General features: G+C 48.4%; 1 protein-coding gene across 4 annotated transcripts in view; it reads left to right on the top strand.

Annotated features, from left to right (window-relative positions):
- The first annotated feature begins 2,801 nt into the window (after window positions 1-2,801).
- Window positions 2,802-25,298, top strand: part of FOXP4 (forkhead box P4) — a 142,193-nt gene continuing 119,696 nt past the window's right edge. For all 4 annotated transcript variants that reach the window (XM_073319692.1, XM_073319691.1, XM_073319690.1 and 1 more), the window contains exon 1: window positions 2,802-3,190. The gene's annotated coding sequence lies outside the window, so the exon portion shown is untranslated. The remainder of the gene's footprint in view (window positions 3,191-25,298) is intronic.

Below are 25,298 nucleotides of genomic sequence, written 5' to 3'. Positions count from 1 at the left end.
CTATGTTTCTCTCTGTCTCTGCAATACCCCCATGCCATAGACCAGATGCTGATGGTCCCTTGCAGTTCTTACAACTGGGGTGGTGCCCATTTCCTGGTCTTTGTAATGAAAGAGGTTTGGGACAAAACTAATGCCCTACCAGGAACTTAGAGGAGGGCATAGCTGACACCTATAGCTGGGTGGCAACTGGATTTTCTGATTCGCAGGAAAATCCACAATTTTGAAAAATGTTCCACTCCAAACCAGACTGAAAACAGCAAAAGAATGAATTGAAATGAAATTCTGACAAAATTTGTTTCAGGTCGATCGAACGGTATCATTTTAGATGAGACCAGACCAGTGCATTCCAGTTTTGACCTTTGAAAATGTTTTCAGATGTCTGTCTTATTACAAAAAAACACAATCAATTTCATGTCAGAGATTTGTTTCAAACAGAACAAATGGACACACTGAGTTCTGAAAAGGGACCTTATCAAAATGCTTTGCTTTGTTTGTTTCAAAACAAAATGTTGTTGAAATTGACACCTTTTTCTAAACATTTTAATTTGATGCAAATTGCATTTTTTTATTGAAAAAATGTTTTGATGAAATATTTCTCACCAGCTCCACGGAGCCTCCCACCACCCCATGAGCCCCAGCACTGCGAATACAGCCAATGGGGCATTCAGCCTGGCTTTCTGTGCTATGGATCAGCTGGTGGCTAGATATTTCTTCCTCTCCCCGGAGATTCTTTTCTCTCCTTCCTTTCCCCAGCGTGGGGGATAAAGGAGATTCAGGGATAATGCCGATGAATGCGGGAGGTGGGGAAATAGATTGGCTGCAGGGTTAATAAAGAGCAGGCTTGGAGAGGGGAGAATTTGGGTACAAGGAGCAATAGTCTGATAGAGTAACCAGTTCTCACTTTATCTCTCTGGCCCTTAATGGCCACTGACAAAGTGTTCGCTGCCATGTAACAGCAACTCTTGTCAAGCCTGACAAACTCACTACACCTAACACGGTGCTGCCCCACTGTTTATCGGTATAGAGTGTCGTGTGAAGTATCAAATGAAAGCTGGCGACACACCGGTCATTAATATCATTGCATGATATATGGCTGGCTGGTGTGTAAAGCGGTAGGTACGTCTGCTGGAAACATATTCCTCAAATATGCTTTGGAGGCTGGGTTGATAAACAAGTTTGTCCTAGACAAAGGCACGTTGCTTTACCTGTCTGCCTTGAAATCAGTTGTTGATCAAATATTGTGAAACCAGAACAAAGGACAATTCGTTTGCATTTTAAGTCAACAGAAGAGCAAGTTATCAGCCTGGCCATCAACTTCCTGAAACGCAAACAGCATGGGAGAAAAACTTTATCTGGGGATACACTTTAAAAGAGCACCTCTCAAAGGTTTACTGGGTCAGAAAATGGGAGAGAACCCCTTTGTGATCCATCATTGGGGGAAAAGAAAGGCCCACCCTCTGTGTGTCCCTGAACAGTGGATCCCCAGCCATGTGGGTGGCTGATGCTAAAAGGTTGGTTTAGGTAAGAAACTTATCATAGACCAGGTTTGTAACCTGTTGAGTTTGGTTTTAGTTGCTAGAAAGCATGATTATACTTTTGTTTTATTTGTGACCATTTTCTGGTTTTATTCTCTCTTAAAGCTTGTTTTATTATAAATCCATCTCAGTGCTGTTGCATTAAAGGGAGGTGCGCATCCACCGCTGGGCCAGCAGACTGGTGTGACAGCAGACCTGGTAACTGCTGTGAGTGTCCAGTGTCAGGGGATGGATACTATAGGGGAATGCTCTCCCAGGGGGGTTGGGAACCGTGGACATCAAGGATTCCCTGCAAGTCAAGGAAAGGACTGGCAGAGTCCTGAGGACTTTGTTGGGCTGGCTAACAGATTGGAGTGTCAGGGAGCTGACACACAGTTTAGCACCAGGAAATCTCTCTCTTGCTGAGGCAGGGGGTTCATAAGGTAATTTATAGTTCAGGGCCCACCGAGAAGGCATCACAGGGCCAGATCCACCAAGGGTATTAAGGTCTCTAGCTTCCATTGAAATCAATGGAAGTTAGGAGCCTAAATACCTTTATGGATCTGGGCTTCTGGACCTTACTTTCCCTGTCTGTAAAATGGGGATGATAATCCTTTCTCTCAGCCTTTGTCTGTCTTGCCCATTTAGATTGTAAACTCTTTGGGACAGGGACTGCCTTTTGCTATGTGTATGCATCTAGGAGATCTCGGTTCAGTTCCTGGCTCTGCCACAGACTCCCTGTAGGACATTGGGCCATCGCTTTGTGCCTCAGTTTCCCCCCTCTGTAAAATGAGGATAATAATCCTTCCTTTCTCTCTTCCTTTGTCTATTTTGATGATAAACTCTGGGAGACAGGAGCTGCCTGTTCCCACGCAGGTTTGTGCAGTGCTTAGCACAGCGTGGCACAGATATCAGTCTAGGTGCCACCTCAAGAGAAATAATTATGATTAATAAAACAATAATCATAATGGAACAGCCGGGAAGAGAAATGAAACCACCCCGTAGCTTGACCCCTTCAAGTTTATTCCGACGCTGTCCCTATTCAGCAGGATCCAACCCGCCGGATCCCTCAGACATAAAAAGAAGAGATGGGTTTCCTTTCCTCTCCTTCCCAAAGCCTCCCCTCCCCATCACCTCTTCTTCCCCAATGTGGCGCCTTCCTCTTCCCTCCTCCCGGCGCGGTGGGGTTGGAAATGTGCTGCACCTGCTTTAGATGGATTATGGTAGAAGTGGAAGTAACTCTCTCGCTCTCGCTCCCACCCCTCCCCTCCCCGATCTCAAGTCACATCTCCCGTGCGGACGCAGCCCCGCTGATTAGCGCCCGCTCTGCCCGTGTGAATGGGACACAGGGAGAGGAGGGCGCAGACGGACCCCCCCACCCTACCCTGAGCAGAGGAGGAAGAGGAGCCGGGGTGGGGGGAGGAAAGAAGAGGGAGCCCCCCCCCAAGAAGTCATCCAGCAAAGGGGGGAGCTGGCAGCACCCCCGGGCAGTGCGGTCATGCGGGACCGGGTCTAGGGGTTCTTCCCCGCTCTGCCCGAGGCGGCGAACTTTGGGGACCCCCCCACCCCCACCCCGGAACTGGAGAAGTTTCTCCCCCCCCCAGCGGAGATCTACCCATGCCCCAAGCGGGGGGTTCAAGTTGAGCCTTGTTTCCAGCCGCTGTCGAGCCAAACAGGTTGGTGGGGTTGTGTGTTGTGGTGTTTCGTGTGTGTGTGTGTCGCTTTGCGTTTGTTGAACTCTCAAGGTGGGTGAGTTTCAATCGCCAGGTCTCTCCCCCCCCCCACGCACCCTTGCAGAGGCGGCCTGTTTACACCGCCGCTCGGCTTCCCTCCCCTGAAATATTTTTCAGCCACTAACCCCAGAAAGTTGCTAAACAGGCTGAACAGCTGTTTTCTTTCTTTCCTCCTTTCTTCTTTGCAGAGGCGGGGGTGTGGGTGTCTCTTTTAACAAACAGGTGGGGGGTGGCGAGAGCTGCTCGCGCGCTGGGTGCCCCAGTTCCCTTTTTGTAAAGGAGGAGGAGGAGGGGGGGGATTGCAAACCCTTTACCAGACATATATTCTTTCCTCGCTTTGTTGTTTCGAATTGTGTACCCTTCTCGTTTGAACCGCCCCCGGAGTAGCGAGCCCCAGGAATCTCCCCTGCGCTCCGCCTGGCTTCGCCGTCCGCGGGACTTCTAGGGGTCGGCTCTTAGTTTCCCTTCGGGGAGGGGGAAAGACGGGGCTCGAAGTTAAAGGCTTTGTAGCCTGGTCTCCCCCCCCCCCCCCCGGCAGCCCTATCGATCGCTTGGAGCGTTGGGTCCCAGGGATCGCGAAGGTGCATCAAGGAGCTTCCAGACAAAGAGAAATCTCTGTCAGGAGCAACTTTTCAGCTGAGACTTTGCATGGAAGTGGCGTGAAAAGCGAGGGATTTGGGGAGCGGGATTTTTTGGGGGTGTGTGTGTATGAATTGTTTATATTGGGGACAAGGGAATGAAATTCAGAGGGGGGGAGAACTGGGACAGCGTGTGCATGGCGGGGGGGGGGTGGAATTGGAGGTACAGTATTGATTTGCCTTATTTTGTGTGTGTGTGTGTGTGTTTCTTCTGGGTGCCTGGAGGGGGGCGTTATAGGAGACAGCTCCTGGGGTTTGGGTCGATCAATCCGCCCTGGGTGTGTGGCATTTGCTTTGCGGGGAGGGTCTCACAGTTTGCTCTGATTGACAGGATGGGCAGATTCAAAGTTATTCACATGTATGGGGCTCTGAGTAGAAAGTGTGTGTGTGTGTGTGGGGGCATGATGTGGGGACAGCTGTATTTCTGCCCACCTCTCTCTCAACCGCACAAAGCAACTTTCCCTGGGAGCCGGGAGGCCTGTGGAGATGAACAGGAAACTTCCAACAAGAAAACCAGCTCTCTGGCAGTGTCTTTCCTGTTGGATTCTCGACTCCAAGGAAACTTTTGCTGACAATATTTTTTCTTTCTCTTCAGTCCCAGAACCTGCTCTGCTCTGTGTTTATTTTTAATGCTTGCCAAGGGAGTGGGGAACATCTTGTGAATTAATTACTTTAAAAAAAAATTAACCTTGAGAAATAAGTGTTTAAATTAGCCGTCTTTCTGCTAGGGGAAGTAATGCAGAATAACCTCAATAGCTATTGTAGTTCAGTGTACTTTGCGGGGACATGTTGCATTTGGTCTTCCTTTGTTGGTACCTGCCTTTTTATTTCCCCCCATAGGCCGTTTTATTTTAATGTTGTCTATTGCTGAGTGTTTTAAAAATAATTTCAACATAAAACCTGCTGATCTGGGCCATGTGATGTGCCAACAAAATAAACTTCCCCCTGTTTAGAAATAAATCAAAACAAAACAAGTTTTAAAATCTCTGCAAATTTCCTAAAGAAGCAAACTGAGCCCCAACAAACCTTAAACAACCCGCAGAGAAATTGTTCCACCCATGAATACCCTGATTGGTGTGAGATTAAAATTAAAGTATTTTAAAATATTTATCTAATAAATAGAGAGCAGGCAAAAATAAGACTAAAAACAAAATAGGATTTATATTGATTATTAAAACTTACAGGGCAAGGATTCTAACTCAGCCAGCTGTACAGTGAAATTCCACATTGTGATTTGCTTGTGCACATCTTTCCCCTAATGGCACAGTTTGTGAGCCTTTCTATATTTCTTTGTTTTAAAAGTGTGATGAGGGCTTTGGGGGCGGGGGGAATCCCTAAAACTTTCATACAATGCATGGTAGTCTGTATGAGGGTGTCTAGCTGAACCCCTGTAAACCATCGCTAATAACAATCATTTGGAAAGGGTTTATTATTAAGTACTATTCTTTAGGGAGTTCAGAAATCCCAGGCAGACCTTGTTTTAAAACTACTGGCTAGTTGGTGAGGGGTGTGAGGACAATTCTGGTCAGTTGCTTTCGTCAATGGAGCGAATAGCTTCGTTTGAGACAAATTCCAAGTGCAAACCTTGGCAAAATTAATGATTTTTCGGTTTGTTCAAAATTGTCTTCCCCGTCTTGAGCTTCTGTCTGCTCTCTTCCCTCCCTCTACCCCCCTTCCCCCCCTCAAAAAAAAAAGTTTAGTAAGTGGTTTGTTAGCAGCAGATTACTCTGAATATTTCTTTTGGGGATAGGGAACTGTTTTGAGTTGGCAAGCACATTTCTAAGGTGTGTATGGGGGAGAACAAGTGGGCTGTAATTTCAGTTAACCTTTCCATTTGGGAATGGCTTTTTTTAAAAACAAAAAGAAAAATGTATCATTTTTTCTTCCCTCCTCCCTCCTTTTTTAATTCAAATAAAAATGTTAATGGGGAGAACAGGAATAATTTATGAGTATCTAAAAACTAAACTTCGTTTGCACTGTTACTCAGAATAATGTTCAAAAGCACATATATTTAGAGAAAACACACTGTGATTTCTCTATTCCTAATATAGTGCTAAGGAATTAGAGAGGAATTTCAGCACAGATTCCTATCCAGGATCTGTTGCCGGCTTGAAGTAACTGATCAGCCCAGATGAGTTTTGCTTTGGAGACTAAAATGTACGTACATTTGTCATTTACCACAGTCAGAACCAACTTGGTGTCCGATTAAGACCTCACTTTACAATACTTTTGGAAAGGATGTGGGGTATACAATTAAAATGTTGTTTTCTCCATTAAAGGGGGGTGTTTTTAACCTAAAGTAGAAGTGAGTGAAAATTCTTCCTGTGAGTTTAGAAATTTACACAAGAAGTGTATTATGCTGGAGAACGGGCAGTTTGGTGTCAAATCAATACACATCTTAGACAGACCGTGTGAGGCTGGCAGTTGTGTATTTGTGAGTGAGTTTCATGCCCTACTAATATTGTTGACTAAACATAAGTACATCTCAGATTTTAATGAAATCAAATTCACTTTTTGATTTTATTTTGAGGATAGTCTGTTTTTAAAATCAGCCTTGCTTATGCACATGCAAAAATTATTTGTCAAATGTAGCCCCCATTTTTTTTCCCTAAATCAAAACCTTTGAGAGTTCAGGATGGAATACGGTGAACATAAGGACGAAAATTGTATGTGCTGACCGAGTGAGTCGGGGAGCATTTGTCAGTTCTCCGAAGCAGTCAGATGGTTCTAATTCCAGTCTTTATTCTTTACTCCTTGTGGAGCGGGGCTTGAAAGGGGAGACTTTCTAAGCCCCCACATTCCCTGTATTTTAAAACATTTGGGCTAATATTCTTGAGTTGCTATTTTTTATTATTATTAAAAAAATCGTTTTCCCCTTCTATCTTTGCTTCTGTAGTGAATGTGGGATTCTAAAGTAGAGAAGAGGAAACCCTCTGGTTAAAACCTGATGCAAATAATTTGTTTTATGCTTTGAACTGATGAGGATACTAAAAGCAAAACCACTTCTATCGTATGGGCCCCATTTCAGAAGAGAAAGTTTGACTAGTCTTGGCTGGGGGAGAAATAATCTGAACGTCATGGAATATCAAAAATGCACTCAAACTCCATCCAACCTGTCTACCCTGTTAAGTGTCTAGATGGAGAGTGATGGGGTGCATCTCTGTGCTTTCCAAGATTCTGCTGCTGGTGTTAAGTGAAAATGTTCCGTTTGCAGCGAGATGCACCCAGTGGACTGATCTATCCCAGCCCGGTTGCTTGTGCACCTGCAAAGGAAGCTAGCAATTCCTTCTGCCGGTCCCCAAGCTGATGGCTTCAGAAAAAGCAATAAAAAGGAGTATGCACAATACATCTACTATTCAGAATGTCGTGGCTCAGTGAATCTAAGCAGAAAAGTTGTTTGTTTGCCTCTGTTTTGGGGAGGGGAAAAGAAAGTAAGATGCTAAGGAAAAATGTTTGGGCCAAGTAGATTTTTGTGGTTGTTGTTGTTATTCCTGAGTGGATTTACCTGGAGCAGAGGATTTTAAAATAAAATCTATTAAACTTCTTGATTTTCATGGGGAATTAAAATGAACAATAATAATAATAATAAAAAAAATCCAGTAATGCAACACCGGAGGAATCTGGTGAATTTCTAATTCAGATTCTCCCTTCTGAAAGAAAGGGCTGAGTTTATTTAAAAATTGGCGTGATCTATAAAATCGAGTGACACTAAAATATCCACTTTAGACACGTTGTCGCTTTCTTTTCTAATAACCAGGCTGGAATCCAAGTGCACTTGGTTGTGAAGTTCTTTCCCAGAGAGCCCTAAGAGCTTTTCTTTTCTCATGGTGGATCGGGGATGCTTTGAATCTGATAAGGTTTGTGTCTCGCTAGGGGGCTGGCTTTGAGTCTTTGCGGGGGAGGGGTTGTTTTTTGTTTTTTTGTTTGCTGAGTAGGTGCAGAAGGGGGAAGAGGTACAGCAAAGATTTTCCCTTTGTAGCAACAAGGTGTGTGTGTGTGGGGGGGATGGAGTGGGGGGGGCGAGCGCTGTGGAGCGGGAGGGCAGTTCTCCGTCCTATAGAAAGGAGGGATAATGTGTCTGCAGCTTTCCCCCCTTCTTCTGCATTCATTTTTTTTTTTTGAGGTTTTGTTTTCCGACAGGGAGCGAAATTTTGTAGCCTCGCTCCCATGTTTTTAAAAAGAGTCTCTTATTTTCAGCCCAAACAGCAACCATTCTCCCCAGCCCTACCCTCTGCTATCTGTATTTCAGTGGAGATAAAAGATGTCATTCTCTTTCCACCTCCCAGCCCCTATTTCTAGCTGGCAGGTGTGTTGGAGAGGGTGGGTAGCTAATGAATATGCCCTTTGCAGCAGGGTTAGGAGAGGACTTCATGACAGGCTAGGTTTCTTGCCCTGTGTTAACAAGGCGACTTACTGCCATGTATGTACCTGGTGGTGGTGCTTCAGGGGATTGCAGTCGGATAGGAGAATCAACCTTTACCTCTGCTTGTGGTTTGGCCTTCAGGCCAGAAGGAACTCTTACCTGTTCCCTTTGGGTGACCATGTATTTTAGTCACCCCCACACACACACACACTCACACACACTAATTTGCTACACCCCAAGTGTCCTTAAGTCATGTTAACAGTCTGTCTCTATCACCTGCCACTTCTTAAAGCGATAACTTGGAAATTCCACTCCTGTTCTCTTTGATTTTTAATCTCTCTCTGTTTGGCACTGGGGCATTGTTAAACAGAACAGGATGCCACCTTTCCCTCACGCCTCGGGAGAACTGGCCACATGGGAGATTAAATACACACCTCCAGAGCTGTGTGCTCAAAGGGAAGAGGAGTTCAGTGGTACCCAGAGGGGGGGCGTGGGACTCTGTAGATACACTGAGAGCAGGGAAATGCATCCAGCCTCTGCAGAAGAGAGAGAACACTGGTGTATGTGACTTAAAAAAATCACCCAAACTTGCCCTAAAACACACAAGGGTTAACTGTGCGCTTGCAAAGTCCTCTTTAAAATATTTGAGATGACATCAACCTTGCAAAATTTGTTGTCATTTTCGGTGATTTTCTTCTATATCTGTTCGTTTTTTTTTCTTTTACCCTCCACCCTATATCAGGTCATTTCGCTCATTCTTTAGAACAAGCTTACGCACCGGGGTGCTGGTTCTTTTGGTACCCCATAAGCAACCCCTTTTGCTCACTAGAGATGGAACTTTTGTTTTATAGAAGTGGGGAGAAAAGGTTTGGGGAGTGGTTTGTTTTTCAGGTTGGGAAAAATCCTGTCTGTATCTTTTTCTTGGAGTGAAATTTACCCTCCAGAAGAGGAAAGGCAGTTGGGGAATGCAAAGAGTTGTTGATTCTAAAAACTTGTTTGTAATTTTTTTTTTTAACTGAAAAGAAGAAGCGATGATCTAAAATGCAGGGGGAACAGCAGTGAGTCTGGTTTTGTTAAATCTCCTTTCCCCTTCTGAACGAAGCCACTTCAGGGGATCGAGCTACTGTTGCTATCGACCCAGCAAAGCTTCATGGGGTGCAACATCTTTCTTACAATCCATGCTTCTTCCTCCTTGTCCCCACCCCAATGCTTTAATGAGTCAGACAGCAACAGTGGGGAGGGAGATGAGATACAAGTGGTGGAGAAAAAAGTAATTTCATCTGAGATCTGGGTGAGATGGAATATAGGGCACAGTTCATGTTTCCCCCACCCATCCCCAATTTTGTTTTGTAAAGATCTTGCTTCCCTGGTTGAAGAGAGATCCTATCTAGGGATAGGATGGTAGTTGTTAAAGGATTGCACTAAAAGTATTGCACTGGGACATAGGTACCACGTAGCTATGCTCTTATGTAGACAGAGAAACTGTCGAGCCCCGTGTTCATTAAGTGGCATGCACAGTGTGTCTGGCTTCTTAAAATTGTGCCTAAAATCTGCTTTTGCCCGGTCGTGAGTTTATCTTCTCTCTTAACGGAAACTGGTATCCGTGTTTACTCTCAGCTGCAAGTGCCTCCTGTGTTTCATGCCCTGGCAAGTTGGCAGACCGAGATCCTTTCGCTCGGCTCACCGACGGAAACCCTCCTGGTAGGTCGCAGTTGCTGGATTCAGAGGAGCAGCCGCAATTTCTTTTTTTTTTTTTTTTTTAAATTGATTTTCAAGGAGGGGGTTTGCAAAGTGGAAGGAAAATTTTGCTGCTCTGCTGGTTTGTGCTGAAGCCGAGAGCTCTGGTTCCGGTCGTATGGCTTCAGTGTGGGTTTGCCGTAGCGAAGAGTGGAATAATACAACTTTTTTCTTCTAATAAGAGGACTTTGAAAACCGTAGGCAGCTGTGAAAACACGTGAGGGCCCTTTTTTTAAAAAGGTAGTAGGGGAAAAAATGCCATTGGGGGGCCCTGTTTTGGAGGTCACTCGAAAGCGGTTTGTTCTGCCTCCCTGACAAACCTCACTCGCGTGACCTCAGCTGGGTAGAGCGTGGGCATTCTCTGGTGGTTAAATTGCTGGACTGTGAGTCGGGACCTGGGTTCTGCTCCTCACTCTGCCTAAACTGATGCGAGAGTTATGGCAAGTCCCTTCAGCTTGCTTTGCCAGGCAGTGTAGTTAGGGTGACCAGATGTCTTGATTTTTTTAGGGACAGTCCCGATTTTTGTGTCTTTTTCTTATATAGGCTCCTATTACTCCCCCACCCCCATCCCGATTTTTCACATTTGCTGTCTGGTCACCCTAAGTATAGTAGGGATAAGGCTGTTGACCCGTTCAGTTGAAAGGAACACTGGAGCTCTAAGGGCGAGGGAAAATTCCGTATTCTCTCCTTCTCTATGTAAATATAAGAATGTGAGGGGCTGATGTACATTAGTGGACCAGATTCTTTTCTCATACTACTGAAATCAACGGCTTTACTCTAGACTTACCTTGGGGTACTTTAGAGCAAGATTTAGCTCTGGCTCCCTGTATCTAAATAATGACTCTGAGCGGGCTGGATTTACACAGTAAATGCATGTGTATATGGATATTATGTAGGAGGCACGGGGAATGTATTGTGTGTGTGTGTGAGGCAGAGAGGTTTGGATGGGCAACATGGCCAAGTATCTAGTAGATAGAATGAAGGGTGTACTGGGTGTCAGGCACTGGTTCAGGATCTCTTGGCATGTGTTACGGCTCCCGTGTGCCCTGAGGAACAAAGCAACTTAAGCACACGTGAGGCAATTCCATCCCCACGTTCTCTGCGCATGTTTTTGTTCAGGCCCCAGCACTTCCGTTCAAACAGGCAGAGGGAGAGGCCAGGTTCTTAAGAACTGTTAAGAAGCAGAGTCCGCGCCATGGATCGCCAAGGCACGGGCAGTCCGGAGCGAGATGAGCTGCTCCCTTATTGCAGACCGTGTTGAAATAACAAATTTCAACACCACTCAGGTCGCTTGCAGAATAACTAGATTTGTCTAGTGGGATTTAATTGCACTGAGGTTAATCAATACAAAAAGTTTCAGCACTGCACACACCCAACCCACCGTCCAGGGCAACAACCCTGATTGAATGCACTTCCCTTTCTCCTGCCCACCCTTCCAACCCCGTGCCCCGATCCGACTCCAAAACTGGTGGGAAGTCATGCAGGGCTAGAATTCTCTAATTGCCCTTCCTGATCGGAAGGCTGTATTGGCTCCCCGTCCTGGCTGGCTGGTTGGTGGGGGGGCTGTGACTTCGTTCTGCAGAACCTTATAAGAATATAAAAGGAGATGCGGCCTTGTGACGAAGGCACTGGAGTGGGACTATGCGTATGAACCATGGGGTCCTGATCACGGGATGCTACCGTAATGCACAGGTGATGCTCAACTCGGCTGATGGAGAGAGTTGATCGCAGAACCCCACAAGAATCTAGGCCAAGATCTGTACAAGCGTGTTTGGAGCTGAGGAAAGAGTGTATTCAAATTCTGTCTGTCTAGGCATTTTATCTCATGGCCCTCATTTAGATTTTTCTGCCTGCGAGTCGTTGGCAAGCACAGGGTGACTTTACTCAGACATACTCATTATTCAGAATCCATTTGCCCAGTGAATTTCCGCAAATCATTCTTAGTCTGTGGCTTGTTTGCAAGTATGTTGAAATTCAAGCTCTGTCGGTGGGTTTCAATTGGATGTGGAGAGTCACGCGGTATTATTTCTGCTCTCTGATTGGATAGGAGCTACTCGTGGGGTCGAGTTTCTGGCACGAACGCTCCTTGTGTCTTGTTTTTTACAAGTTGGTCATTGGCTCTCGGCAAACGTTCCTTGGGTTCTGTGAACATTTCTGCTCGGGGAATGCAGCCATGTTGGCGGAAAGGGGTGTCCGACTCTGAAACAGACGGTTTCATAGCTGGACCGTGTCTTTGGAGAGGTGGACATGCTGGCTTTGGGTGGCCTAAAAGTGGTGCCAGCAAGCGGCCGGCCATCAGCTGTGTAAATCGACTGGCTTCTGCTGGAGAGTTTATCCAGGGCCGTTGAAAGCAGCACATCTCCCCAGTGACATGACCTTTCTCCATCTCCTAGTGGTGGAATGGCAATGTCTGGCTGGATGGAGTGTGACAATCCCACTCCTGTGTCCTCTTATTCTACGGGCCTTCCCCTACTAAGGCAGGCCAAGTGGAATGCAGCACTGCCGCGACCCACCGGCAAAAGGTCCTGAGGCCTTCACCTCGCAGCGGGTGTTAGGCCCTAGCATGGCCTTTCTCCCACCCACCTGAGTGCCCTGTGCTGGGCAGTGTTTGTCCTGGGTCTTTGAAAGAGTTAACGTAGCCGTCGGCCTGCAGGAGAGGCCCACCAGGTCTCCCCAGCGGGTGGGCTGACTTGTGGCAAGAAATACCAGGCAGAACGGTTTCTTGTCAAGTGTCAGTGGAGCCTTCGCCTCCTCCGGACCTGGCTCCTGGGGATGGGAGCCGAGGGAAGGGAGACTGGCTGGAGGAGCGCAGGGGCGGCGGATGAGAGGAGACCCAAGGATGCTGAGGGGCAGGAGGGGAGCATGGCGTTTTTAAGAACCCACGGCAAGCATGCTGGGAAGGTCCCAAGCGTTGGTCCTGGCCCTGCCCGGCCCAACAGCTGCCTTTTGCCAGGCTCCCGTTTCATCGGGAGGCCCTGTCTCCCTCCTGGTTTCTTGGTTTCAAAGCTAGGGCCTGCAATGCCTGCTTAACTGGAGGGGAAGAGGGCCTTATCCCGTCATCTCACATAATCCTGCCTCCACTGTAAAACTCCAGCAGCCATCCAGGCCAAGTCCAGGGAGAGATGCCTGTCTCAGGCTTCTTCTGGGTGGGGAAAAGGAAGGGGAAGGCATTTCTCTCCCTAGATCCCTGAACTTTTTTTCATTTTAATTCCTAACTGAGCTTCGCAGCTAGCAGGAGCCAGATGGTAGCTTAAAACCACCTCCCACCAGCATCAAATAATTTATTGTTGGAGCTCCCTCTTTTCTGCGTTGGCAGCCATGGGACCCAACAGGTTGCTCATTTGAGTACAGTGCCCTGGCTTCCTTTCTTCTCCTTGTTCTTTGCTGGGGGAGATTGATTGAGCTGGTGGGGGGCGGGGGGGGAAGGCGTGATGCCAAGATGTCTGCCCACCGGTTGCTTCTTTTTATTATTCTGAAGAATAAAGTCTCCCAAATGATCCCCCTCTAAGTGGCAAGAAGGTAGTGGGGGAGGGAGCAAGTCCCTGAAACAAGTAGTAATCCATAACAATGAAAGCAAATTAGTCCAGTTTAAAAAACAAAACAAAACAAAAAAAAAAACCCTCAAACTTTTGTGGCTAACGAGGCAGGAAATGTGGATTTTTAAAACACACTGCGCCAAACGCCTCCACAATAAACACTTTCCTTGGTGAGATGGGCTCGGGTTGGGGGGAAGCCACAGGCTTTTAAAATTAAGATGCGCTCCTTGCCTTTCGTCAGCTTGATTTCCAGCGTATTCTCACTTTCCCTTCTCCCCTCTTTTCAGCTTCCCGCGGCCTCTGACAGAAAATAGCTTTCACTTTGGAAGGGAGAAACTTTTATTTGTTTACTTCCACAAGCAAAAAATCTTTAGTGGGTTTTTTTAATGGGCCCAGGGTGGTATATTCCCACTCGCCCACCCCCAGCAAAAGGAACTGATGTTTGGACCCAGCTCCATATATAAGCAAAGAAAAAACGATGTGAGATTTTGCTTCTCGATGGAGCCCAGATGTTCGCCATTAATAAATTAAAACCTCCAATATAAACGACTTCTGGTTTAAAAAACAAAAGGCGCATTTGTTTCCTATCATGCTAGTAACTCTGGTTTTGAGGGTTGTGTTGAGGGGGGTGAGTCGAGGGACGGGGGAGACAGTATTCCTCAATGACTCCTTGGTGTGTGTTTGAGGAGTATTCTGTATTTCCTGTTGCTCTGACTTCATTTCAGCATCCTTTCAGAATTGCTGTGCTGCTCTAGAGCTCCCCCACCCCACCCCGGGTTGTCTTGGTTTATAGTCCTTCAGATTCTCTCTCTCTCTCTCTTCCCCCCCTTCACCCCCCGGCTTTAAAAATTAGCGGATTGATTGTGGTTGTATTTTTGGAAGCTTCTTGTTTAGACGATGAGACTGCTCAAGCAGACGTGCCTGGCAGTCTGATTCAGAACACATGAGACTGTGGGGACAGGGTCTGTTGAAAACCTTAAGGTAAATAGATGCGAAATAGGTGTGAAATGCCCCAGCGGTACTTAGATACTGTGGGCCAAATTCCCTGCTGGTGTAAATTGGGGCTGCTCCATCGATGTCAATAGAGCTGTGTCCACTTACTCCAGTAGTCATAAACAAGAAGTATTTTTTCACACAACGCACAGTCAACCTGTGGAACTCCTTGCCAGAGGATGTTGTGAAGGCCAGGACGATAACAGTTCAAAAAAGAACTAGATAAGTTCATGGAGGATAGGTCCATCACTGGCTATTAGCCAGGATGGGCAGGGATGGTGTCCCTAGCCTCTGTTTGCCAGAAGCTGGGAATGGGCGACAGAGGATGAATCCCTTGATGATTCCCTGTTCTGTTCATTCCCTCTGGGACACCCGGCATTGACCACTGTCAGAAAACAGGATACTGGGCTAGATGGACCTTTGATCTGACCCAGTATGGCTGTTCTTATGTAGAGAATTTGGCCCACTGATGATGAACATGTTGGAACTGCCTAAGGGAGATACTGTACTGAGTTCCAGCAGAAAACTCACTACACTTCCAGGTGGCTTTTTAAATATCAAACCCAAATATTTATGGACTGCCAGGATGCCCAAATACACTTTACCAAGTCAAAATCCCTGTGTGGGGGAAGCTGGGATCCCATCCTGCAGTGTATTTTAGCACTGTTTCGATCTCTGTGACCTTGCCTCGGGTGCAGCATGTCCGATGGCTCTGGCTGGGACATGCTGAGCTGTCCTTGCTGAATAGGGCACCAGGGGAAGCACTATGAGTTTGTAATGAGGAGGGAGCTAGTGAATTCCACTTGTAGACCCCCCACTGCTGGCTTTGATTTGGCTGGGGGAGATGATCTGCGGGATCTTGGTCCGTTGAAACCGACTCCTTCCGCTGCCAAGTGTGTGGATCTGTTGTCTGAAAGGTAGAGCGTTGCGGTGCGGGGTGAGACTTGAGGGGTTCAGCTTCTTGGATGTTGAAATAGGGCTCTGACATCATGTGCCCCCCCCCACCCCCCCACAACATCCCTGTCCACGTGGAGCCTGTGTCTCATCAGTAAGGGGACAGGTTGTTCGGCCCTCTCCTTGCGGACCATCAGATGGCCCTCTCCTTGCGGATTTTCCCCTTTCCCCCCTCCCACCCCATCTCCCAGCAGCAAGGGAAGCATGGTCTCTTGTCCATCCCCGGAGGGTCCAGCCAAGCAGAAAGGGCTTGTCAGCACCCTTGTACTCCAGAAGGGGAAACATGCTGCTTTGGAAGAGCTCCTAATCCGAGACTTCTGTTAGCCTTCTGTAGCGAGCCACAGCAGAGGAGGAGAATAGATCCAGGATTAAGGGATTCCCAGTGGGCTGTGATTACACTGAGTTGGAAGAGACTCAGATCAGAACCTCAGGTCTATATTAGCCATCACCCCACGCCCCCCAACATACTTCCTTCAAGGGAGAGTTCAGGTCCAGCTCCAGACCGCACAGTTCATTCCTAAACCTTACCGTGGGCCCAAACTTCAGAGATTTGGGTCTGAATTTGTCCTCCTGGCTCCATCTCTCTCTGCTGCGGGGGCGACGGGGAGAGACTGACTCTGAACCCTGCGGTGACCTAACCTGCCTCCCTTTACCTGGACGGACAAGCTGATCTAGTGCAGGTTTTTCTGTAGCTGTGGTATCCAAGCATCAAGAACAGGCAAGAGCCTTTCTCCATACTGCCCTGTGGGGCAGGAATAGATGATAGAGGATCATTGCTCCTCCTGGCTCAGCATTATTCTGCTTTGGGACACGGACAGTTTCCCCTATAATGGGGGTTTCCACTATCCCTTGGGATTTTGACGGCCCCAAAATTAGGGGATGTCTGATCAGCCCCTCCCCATGCGGCTCTCACAGAGGCAGCCGAACCTTCCTTGCTTCATTAGAAGGGGGGGTGAAACTAAAGCAGCTTCGTTGTGAGTGCCGATTTCCCTCCGGGTTTCAGAGCTGACGGAAAAGAAGCTCTGAAAGGCTGGTCTGTTTAGAAAGGCAGTAAGAGAAAGTTTAAGTCCAGTGTGGGTGCGTGGTGCGGGGGGGGGGGCGGCGGCAATTGTTCAGGGATTGAAGCCAGTTTTGGTGAAGCCCTGAAGGGCAGCACCATCTAGTCAATTACCTGCTGGATGATGGGCGTGGCAGCCTCCCACCCAGAAGCTGGCGGTGGAGACTTCTGGTGCTGCTGAGTTTTTGGCCTTGCAGGCACGTGCCCCTTTTGCGCAGTGCTGTGGCTCCTGACAGTAGCAGCTTCCAGCCGCCTCTGGGGGCTGGTCTTGTCGAATATGGGGGTACTGAGCGAACAACAGAACCTGTACCTAAAGAAGGCCAGTGGAGAGGGAGACAGTCTTGGCTTAATTCTTTACTATAGTGGCCAGATCGGGCTCTGTGAGCGGGACCCACGTCTTGCACACCCCCCTCCCCCCCAAGAATTTAAATCTGCGATGTGACTTGTCAAAGTGCACCCCCGCCCCCCGGAAGGGATTGTAAGTGCAAAGAGAGCGATGGGAGCAGCATTTCCCTGGGCGTAAGGTGGCCAGAGGTGGCTGCAGCTGGAGGGCGAAGGTGTTGCGCGGGGGGGGGGGGGGGGGCTGTGTGTGTATCTGTCTAAATTGTTGCTAGGGTGGAAATTCCCTGGCTTTCTCTCTGAACAGCTTGCTGTCGTCTGTCTTGTTTTGCAATGATTTGAAGTTGGAGGAGGGAGGGCTGTGTGTCTGTCCGTCCCTCCCTCCAGCACAGCAGCCTCCGTCCGTCCCTCTCTCCCTCCAGCACAGCAGCCTCTGTGATCTGATCTGGACCATTTTCCTAGGGACGACTGTCTTTTTCCCCCATACCTTGATCGCAGGGATGGTCTGTCCTCTTCTCGCTGCTCTCTCTTGTCAAAGTTCCCCATCCTGGTCTGGTCAGCCTGGGAAGCAGTGAGTGGACAGGGACCTTACCCTGGAGTTTTCCTCCCTGGAGCCCTTAAAGAGGTTGAACACCCTCCAACTTGTGTGCTCCAGGCTTCCCTGCATCTAAAGCAATTGCCAAAGAACATCAGTTGAGCCCCAATGCAGCAAAGCTTGTGCTTAAGTGGCCATAAGCCTGCCTGGCTTCCAAACCTCTGGGGAGGAACCATCAACCCTGGTAGCTGATTGCCCTCCTTGAGTGTGTGTGCAGAGATGGGATTTGACTTGCCTGGGGCAAGAGGTAGCCAGCGAGGAGACTGGCCCAAGCACAGGCTCAAGGACAGGATGCTGTGCTGATGTGGTGAAAAACACTAGCCCGTGTTCTGCAGGATTCTCTCTCCTGTTCTTGTTTGTGGCACAATCCCATGCTCAGGTTCATCCTGCAGCTTTTACATGCCCGTAGGCTGGGATTTTGACAAGGACAGGGTGCCAAAGTCCCGATGGGCTCCTTTGGGAAATCCCAGCTGGCTTGCGTGTGTAAAGGCTGCACTGGGTCCGGTGCCCAGGCAGTCCCAGCCCATCTGGGAGCTCTGGGTGTGGGCAAGAAATGCGAGCTAGCAATGCTGATGAGCTATCTGATTATTTCAGTGCCAAGAGGTGTGCTGGGCTGGCTGATGGAATCGGAAGACCCGGTCCCTACTTGAGCTGCAATGGGATGCATAATTTCTGATCGGAGTAATGCCCGACAGCCCCGATATGAATAAGGCCCCATTGTGTTCTGTGCCATAGAACTACATAGCAGACCGTCCCTGTCTTGAAGAGTTTAGCCGTGGCAAGCGAAGGGAACACATGCAGGGGAGGGGATGGGGCGAGGGTGACCTGGGTAACAGCTGCACTGTAACACGGTTGCTCAGTCAGGGCCCGCGTACCCCTTGATGTTTTGCTTGCTGCTGGTAATTCTTATCAACTGGCATTGGGAAGAGGAGGCATGTGTGGGGTGGGGTGGGGAGGTGTTGACGTGGTGGACCTGGGTTGGGAAGGCATCCCAAGGAAGAGGCGTGCTGCATAAGGCCTAGAGTTGGTTATGGGAGTGGCAAACAGGACTCAGAGACTGGTGCTTTTGAGGTACAGAGGTACCTGCTTTAGACACGGAGACCTCAGCTTTCATGCTAACCTCTTTTATTATTATTCTCCTCCCCCCCACCCCCAATCATCATCCACTCTCATTCATCTGTTTTGTCTGCCTGGTCCTGACCGTACCAATTCTCTGGGATGAGAGACTGTAGTCTTCATTCGCCGGTACCGTGCCTAGCACCATGGGGCTTGATCCCTGGTTGGGGTTTCTAATGCAAACGATGACTAATCCTCCTCTTGGGGAGGAAAGGGTGGAACCGATATTCTGTGTAAACCCAAATGCCCTTTTCTGCCCCTGACACCTCGTGTGCCGGGAATTGGTGGGCAGTGACGGCAGGTGGAGACATGATGCAGAGTGTTGCGGCTTGCGAGCCATGCATCGTAAATTAATATTTTAGAGAAGGAGCCGATTTTTCCCCTAAAAGGAGAGCGATTTCCCCCCCACCCCCGGTAGGCTCTGAAATGAGGATGTATCTGTAATGCCACACTGCTGTGGTTCTAATAGTGACACCACATTAATGGTAATAATCCCTTGGAGTTATACGGTGTCTTCCATCCTGAAGCATTTTACAGACTACATGGAATAGAGGGATGGCTTCACCTGCTGAAATGCAGCCACCTCTGGGGTGGAATGCTGGTAACTACCTCCCTCCTCCCATTTGTTTAATGTTTGTGCATCATTAAATTCAGCGTGTTAGGAAGCCTCTCTTCCTTGGGAGGCAGGCTGGTCCAATGGTTAGGGTGCTCCAGGTTCAAATCCCTGCTCTGCCACACTCTGCGTGACAAGTCACTTAGTTGCTATGTGCCTCGGTTTCCCATCTATAAAATGGGAATAATGTTTCCCCTAGTTCACAGGGGCGCTGTGAAGGTAATTCCTGTTAAAGATTGTGAGGTGCTTCGATCCTAATAGGGGTCTCATAAGTACCTTAGACCTCCAATGCTGTGGTATTCGACTGTAAACTGAGAAGGCGTAAAAGGCCTTTATGTCTTTGGCTTCTCTAAATGGCCAAACTTTGCAGTGGGAGTCTGAAGGAGGGGATACGTCTTCACCAGCTCCGCATCCTATACCTGGCAATTGATGTAGCTTGCCCTGACCGTGCTCCGTGGTGGAGAGAGGTCTGTGCATGCCAGGACTGCCGGTTGGGCCCCCTTCTCTCTCCCTGGTGCACGCACACGATGGAAGTGGGCAGGAGCATTGTCAGTGCTCACACGCATTGTCACGCTTGCGCAGGATCAGTTGCGTGGCAGGCGGCAAAGAGCAAATGGCTGGGAGAGGGGAGGGTTGTTAGACGCTCAGCCAGATTCAGCCTTGATGTCATGAAGCCCAACTCCACACAGGTCAACAGGCCCTAAATCGGACTCTTGGACCTGCCTTGGCTCCGTTTTGGCCTGTCTGTCCTCAAGGCGGTGGGGTTCGAATATTGGCAATGCACTGGTCCCAGCTCTCTGCTTTGATGGGGGCAAGGGTAGGGAGGCCACCCAGCTGTGTTAACCCCTTGGCTGCTGCTTGTCTGGAGATGGGACTCGGCAGGGCCAAGTTTTCGGAAAAGGGCTGGGAACGTTGTTTGCTCTTAAGTGAGAAGCGTAGTAGGTGTGGCCGGGAGACGCTGAAACTTCTGTGTGTGTGTGTGTTTTCTGCCATCCGCCAGCCTCCGCTCGCAGGTGATCTACATAGCTGCCTCCCACCACTGCTAGTAGCCGGGAATGGAGCCTGTGAACCCTCTCTGCAATCGCTTCCCCTGCTAACAAAGCTAGTGCCTCTGGTACCAATGACAGGTAGCAACACGTGCTCTTTCCTCCTCCTACCTCTCTCCCCTCCCGCCCCCCCCCCCCTGCTGCCGAGGTACTGCTAAAACAATGAAAGCTCTCCCTTTTCCCCCCAGCTCTATCTAGTAGATAGCCACATCATCCAAGCCCCTGGACGGGGTTTCTTTCCCCTAGCTAAGACATCACCTCTTTTCTGAGCCCTGCCCCCCCTAATTTTGAACTCCCATTCCCTTCCCATGTACTGCAGCCTTTAGACGTTGAAGGGAGTGAACTGTCCCCCATATTCCCCCTTTCACCCCCTGGGTGATTACCACTGAGAGATCATTGTAGCGCTCCTTGTTGGTTATCAAACAGGTGACCAGGAGAGTGGGGAGGACAACATCGTAAATTTACAAAGCACCATGCATCCCAAAGTTCCTTGCTACCTTTACAGATATCTACCCACAAACTGCTTCCCCTAGGGTGACCAGACAGCAAATGTGCAAAATCGGGACTGGGGTGGACGGTAATAGGAGCCTATATAAGAAAAAGACCCAAAAATCGGGACTGTCTCTCTAAAATCGGGACATCTGGTCACCCTAGCTTCCCCCAGCTACTGAAATGCAGCCACCTCCGCGGTAGAATGCGGCAGCTGTTTTGACAATGCACAGCAGCGTTCTGCAACAGGGCAGGAGCAGAGAGAATAGTGGGATCCAGCTGAACCTCGAGAGGGCATTTCAGGGAGACAGAACACAGGTAAAGAGAGACTCCAGTCTGGGTACTGGAGGCCTAAATCTCACTTGCATTTAACTTTATCGTTTTGGTTGTGCACCGCCGTCCCCATCTGGCCGTGTGCTTGGCTGGAGGGTATAATATTTGAAAGTCACAAAGCTTAGGGAAGTTCTAGTTTCCCCTGTGCTATATGTAGGACCTTGCAGATTTTTAAAATAACCCACCTGGCAGAAAAGGCTCTTAATGCTACAGCAGGTTTGGGGTGTTTTTATTAAGCTTCTTTGGCAGCTGCAAGCTTCTTCAGTGGGGGCTAGAGGTGGACACACGCCACCTCCTCAGTGTTGAAGCTAGAAGGGTGGATCACAGATTCTGCTGATTGAGCTCGGCAAATAACGAATGTCGTGGTCCATTGGCAATTTTGAAAAGTGTGTGTGTGTGTCGGGGTGGGGGAATTTCTTCAGGTTGGATCTAAAATGTTTGTTGAGTCAAAAAGTTTTGTTTTTGTTTTCTCCGGAGTCCAACAAAGCCCTTTGTTTCTGTTTGGACCAAGCTTTTTTTTTTTTTTTTTAAATGTTGTTGAATTATTTAAAAGAGTTTGGATGCAAAGTGGTTTCAAACCAAAAAACTGGAAACGTTTTGGTTTCGCACGATGTTAAAACATTTTGATTCTCTTGGAATTGTTTGGCAGGTGTTTTCAGAACAAAGCAGTGAAATTGACATGAAGAGCTGAGACTTTGGGGTACTGTCAAATCAGCATTTCTTGCCAAAGAAGTTGTGGCTGAAAAATTTGTCCCAGCTCTCAACAGAGGTTGGGCACATTCGGTGGCATATTGCATTGCCTGAAAAGTCCAGCACAAGTGGTACTTACTAATATAGATAACTAGGTCTAGGTGGCATTGGTGGTCTCGTTTAATGGGTGACTTTGCATCTGTAACACCTGTCTTGGGATATTTTAGGAGGTGGGGGCAAAGGGCCCTCCCTTCTGAAGCCTTGATCGAAAAATGACTTTTGATCAAAAAACCTCACAATTAGAAGTGGTGAAAATGTTATGCCTTTCTTCCCACCCCTCTCCCCCCCAGAATAACATCCTTTTGGAATTAAAAGAGGGCTCTTGCTTCAGGGAAACAATCAAGAGTTCGGGTTGCAAGACAGAAAAATGTTTCTGGGGTGTTCTTTGTTTTCTCATATTTTTTGATATATCAAGGCCACATCCAACAGATTCTGAAGAAAAACCTCCACTGAACTGAGGCTGAAGCTGAAGCATGAAGCATGAAAAAGCTGAAGCATGTCCTTTTATTTATTTAGTTTAAAAGCCAGTAGGGGCTTTTTTAGTTACCAGCTGATGTGATCTGTGTTAAGCAGTAGATCACATCTGTAATCTCACCGAGTGATTCCTGCACTGAGCCCATAACTTTAGACTGAGACTGAGCTAGAGCATAGTTTAGGAAACCATCCGCCCTGTATCTAACATGCGCAGGGTCGGATGGGGTCGTATGCTTCAGCTTGCATTCTTGATGCACGAGCCTGACTTCCTGCACCTTTCCCAAGGCTGTACGTTTTCTGTGCTTTGTGTTCTTAGACGTTCAATGCCAATGGCCCAGTGCACCCCAATTGCCTAGCTTTATGGCATCTCTCCTCTGCTCCCCGGGCCTGTCCCCTCTCTCTCTCTCTCTCTCTCTTTCGCTGCTCTCAGGGTGGGGTCTGCACTCTTCGGGCCAGACTTGCCAAGATATTGAGCACCAAGCAGACTCTTTACAGCTGCATTTCTCCCAAGAGCTCCTCCCGCAACGTGCTGGGCCCTCCTGAAACTCTGCCCCCAAGTGACGAGTCTCTTGTCCTTTAAGCCTCTTGTTCCATCTCTCCCCTATCCCTTTGCCTCCCTTTTGGTTTCTCTTATTCTCGTCTGTTCTTTCCCTCCATTGGTTGCTGTCCCTCACCTTGCCGTGATCCCATCCCTGACTTCTAGGGCTTCCACCTAGGATCTGGGTTCCCTGGGACTGGGAGCTTTGCTGGTGCCCTCTCTTCTCCCATGAGCACACCCTTCTTGGGAGCCTTCCTCCGCTCAGGTCTCTGCTTGTCCTAAGAGTTCCCAGGGTGGTGGGAGGTGCAGCGCCGGTCCGAAGCCCTGCAGGAGCAGACTTGGCAGCATGGCTGAGCGCAAGAGGCAGAGCGCATCTTAATGAAGCATCAACCACGGCGAGCTGGGACGCTTCTGTGCGGCCCCTATCTGCCTAGCACAGAGCTATGTAGCCTTCCTCAGCCCTTCGCTGTTGGCATGTGCTGGCGGGGAGGGGACATTTCCCTTCTCCACTGTCTCCGGCCTCCCATCCTTAGCGGCGTTCTTTGAAGTCACAGATGGTTCGTGGCAGATCCCACCAGGACGCGAAGCTGAAGCAGAACTCCCCCTGTCCTAGTGACATGCGAAGCTGTTCCCCATAAGATGCAGAGCGACCAGAGAACTGCTATGTAACCCCTGCTGGGGTGTGCCGGGGCGGAGGGGCACTGCAATGGTTGGGTCATCGAGTGGCGTCACGAGGCTGTTCCCGAAAGAAGGCCCGGGGGGAGCGAAGCTGGGTGGGCTGGAGTGAGGCAATGCTGCTGCCTGAGATTTTCTCGTCTGATGCTCAAGGCGGGTTGTCTTTCTTGGCGATTGCCTGGGTGGCATGTCTGTGGTGGCATGAGGCCCATTCAAAATGGCTCCACGTGCTGGTCCAACAGCTGCTGTCCTGAACGGGAGGGGTGGGTGGTCCCTCCTGGCAGAGGACTCCTACAAATAGCGAGCCTATGTGTAGGTGTGAGCTCCCCAGCTCTAAAATTTGGGGTAAATATTTTGCAAATGGTGACATTTACACCTGTTATCAAGTGGATCATCAAGTGGATCACCTTTGGATCCTCTTTGCCTTCAGTGGAGTGGCATCCAGTTGTAACGGGGCTAAATTTAATTGATGTGACTGTGACTAAGGCGTGCAATGGAAGGTAAGCATGTGTTTTCAAGCACTTTGCCGAATCTGGGCCTGACCCAGAACCTGTGGCATTGAAAAGACTTTATGGGACTGGATCAGGCCCGTAGAAATCAGTATTTTCTGGTATATGCATGCGTCACTGGTAACGGGGTAGCCATGCAGGACATCTCTTGTGCATACATGCAGAGATACTTAAACCTGGGTCCAGACTGACAAGCGATCAAAGAATTTGTGTGGAATGTTGTTCCAACGTGGGCTGTATGTAATGGTATGCAATGGCCAGAGTGATGTGTGGGTTTTAAACTGTGGCACCTACCAGGGCCGCCCCCCCCTTTTTTTTTTTTAAGAAAAGTTTGAGGACAACACGTTTGTAGTTGTAGGATTTTTTTTCTTATGCTGATCATTTCAATCCAACTTCCAAATAGGATTTTGAGGAGGACATGTTCAATGCGTGACAGACTAAAGGAAAACGTCCCTTCTGATCCAGATCTGGTGTGGTCCATGGCTGAAATAAACTAGAGAAAAGAGCTGAATAAGGCTGTGTCCATGGGCCTGACAACGTGATAAAACAGCCAAGCTTCTCTTGTGACTCCAAGCCCTGAATTCGGACTCCATTGATGTGTGTTTGCTCTTCGCTGACGGCTACTTGCCGTGTGATTCATGTACGACGTATGCTTAAGATACCATTCGTGTCCGTATATGTATACATGCATGTTGGCGCTATTCGCGGCTTTCTGTCATGTTTAGCCATGAAATTCTGGTTAATCCTCTTGTGGTGTTAATCCTCACTTGGCTCAGAATATTTACCCTTAAAACATAAGTGCTAAAACTGGGAAGGCAAAAGAAGCTTCCTTTTATTTTTTTTTTGGGGGGGGGAGAGAGGGGCTTTGCATATTTCATGTCCCAGTCCCTGTGTAAATGGAAATAGCAGGTCGCTGTGACTGGGATCCTAGGGCATCTCCTATCTATATTGGGAGAACCATATTTTTGTCTTTTTTTGTTTTTGTGTGTTGTTTTTTTTTCCCCCTGGAGTTTGGATTTTTGTTCCCTCTGATTTTTTCCTTTCCCTCGTTCATTGTTGTTTTTTGTTAATTAGGTTGTGATGGGGAACTGTCTCTATCCAAAAACAAAACCGCTGAGAAATGCCGCCCGCCCCTCCCCAAGTGTATATGCGCACGCGTTCGGAGAGAGATGGTGGGGAGGGTGCTTTTTAAAAAAATTTCTTCATAAAGCTCCTTAAAAGAGAAGCCCAGTCTCCCCCCCCCCCCCCCCGACGCTGCCACCTCCCCTCCCACCCCCCTAATTAAACGATTTGAAT

The sequence above is a fragment of the Lepidochelys kempii genome, chromosome 21 (genome assembly GCF_965140265.1).
Source record: "Lepidochelys kempii isolate rLepKem1 chromosome 21, rLepKem1.hap2, whole genome shotgun sequence".
In the NCBI taxonomy this organism is placed as follows: domain Eukaryota; kingdom Metazoa; phylum Chordata; order Testudines; family Cheloniidae; genus Lepidochelys; species Lepidochelys kempii.
This window is presented reverse-complemented; position numbering and strand designations above follow the sequence as displayed.